The 1,602-nt window shown below is 46.4% G+C and overlaps 1 protein-coding gene across 2 annotated transcripts in view; it reads right to left on the bottom strand.

Annotated features, from left to right (window-relative positions):
- MEX3C (mex-3 RNA binding family member C) overlaps window positions 1-1,602 on the bottom strand; it is a 13,807-nt gene that overhangs the window by 3,535 nt on the left and 8,670 nt on the right. The window contains exon 1 of one of the 2 annotated variants that reach the window (XR_004843166.1): window positions 649-1,230. The exons of the other annotated variant lie outside the window; for it this stretch is intronic. The gene's annotated coding sequence lies outside the window, so the exon portion shown is untranslated. Of the gene's footprint in view, window positions 1-648; window positions 1,231-1,602 lie in introns of those variants that run through there. 2 annotated transcript variants of the gene reach the window in all.

The raw sequence follows: 1,602 nt of genomic DNA, 5'->3' as shown, positions 1-1,602 counted from the left end.
TACAGCCTCCTCTCAGGCAGTTGTAGAGGGCGAAGTCTCTGCAGGAGGGAACAAACCCAGAAGCCTCAACCTCCCGCTGCAGCCCACTGAGAAGGGCACTAGCGCTCTACCAGATTAAAAAACAAAAAAGGGAAACCCCAGGCCTGAGATGCCTTATGGAAGCAGTGAAGCACACATCCTTTGAAGCCACGCCACGTCCCTGCTCCCGACAGACAGCAGCACCCCTCTCGGGCAATTCGCCTTTACTCCCCCCAGCTCTTCGTTTGCATTTCTCCCGTACATAAATCTGCTCGCCCGCTCCGCTTCCCATGCCTTCGCAGTTACTCAGAGATGGTGGGCTCAAACCTTAAACCCACAAGGATCTCCAAAAGGGTGCTGCTGAAGTTTTTACACCACTCAAGCCCTATTTACTGGAACACTTAAAACCAAAGTCAGCCTCCCGATGCTTATCAATTTACACAAATTACTTTCATTTACTCCAATCCACCCAAGTATATATTCTTATTTCCTAGAAATTACAGAGGCAGCATTTAAAAGAGAACACGAGGAGCATCGAGCATAAGATTTATATACACAAAAATAGATATAATTCATTATTATACACCACAATTCAGAGCCTACTCAATTCTAGTTTCCAAAGCGCCTTACCAATTCTTACAGTTTACATTTTAGACAAGGTTTTCCTCGAGTTTTAGAAACTCAGATCAAGTTAGAAGGCTGCACCTTCAGCTCCGTTCTCCATTTCAGCTGCGAACTCCCAGACATTGCTTTGCCGGAGCCACGTTTCCAAACCACTCTGGTATGAAGAAAAACCTTCTCGCCTTTCTTCCTCGGGCCGCAGAACGGCACAGACCAAGGTGGGCAGAGTTTTTCTTTTATGGTGTCAATCACATTCCTAGAAAGCAGAGGCCGAACGCTGTCGCCTCAACTCCCTGCAGCGACAGAGCAAAGCAGCGGAAAGCTGGCTTCGATGGAAAGCTCACCATCAAGGTCACCTCTCAAACTTTATCTGAGAAGTTAGAAAGAACTGAAGAAAGTCGCCACATACGAAAGCAGAGATTTCTGAATGAGTCAGTCAATACCCACTGGGTTTTGTCTGCAAAGAGCGCTGGAAAACCCCACAACAGTCGTGTCAAAACACGAGGTCAGAAGCCCATCGCACCGCTCCAGCGGGATGATCTTTCTGTTTGCTTTTACTCAGCTGCTCTGGTTTCCCACCCTCCTCCGTTAGTCATTACCGATACGAAGCACGGCTGATCCCGTCCCCTCTCTTGACAATTCACAGCATCCAGAGGCGCTGCGGCCATGATGACACGAGGTCGGCCAGCTATGAAGTCATGTGGCCGAGGGATGAATCAAGAAGTTTCCCAATCTCCTGAGCTTAGACACAGAAAGACAAAGGGGAAAAAAAAAAATACACTGTCCCACACTTTTGCAATAAATCATCAGATCGTTGTACCCAAGAATTTGAAGTACGGAGATTTAAAAAAAAAAAAGCGCCTGATGAGGGGACTTCTAGACTGGAAATTCAATTTAATCAAACCTTTCAACATAATTTCAGTTTTGGTTTGATAACGGAAGTCTATTCAGTACAAGTTACCA

Source organism: Egretta garzetta, unplaced genomic scaffold (genome assembly GCF_000687185.1).
Source record: "Egretta garzetta isolate BGI_Z169 unplaced genomic scaffold, ASM68718v1 scaffold179, whole genome shotgun sequence".
Taxonomy (NCBI): domain Eukaryota; kingdom Metazoa; phylum Chordata; class Aves; order Pelecaniformes; family Ardeidae; genus Egretta; species Egretta garzetta.
The sequence above is the reverse complement of the archived record's forward strand: the minus strand, read 5'-3'. Positions and strand labels throughout refer to the sequence as shown.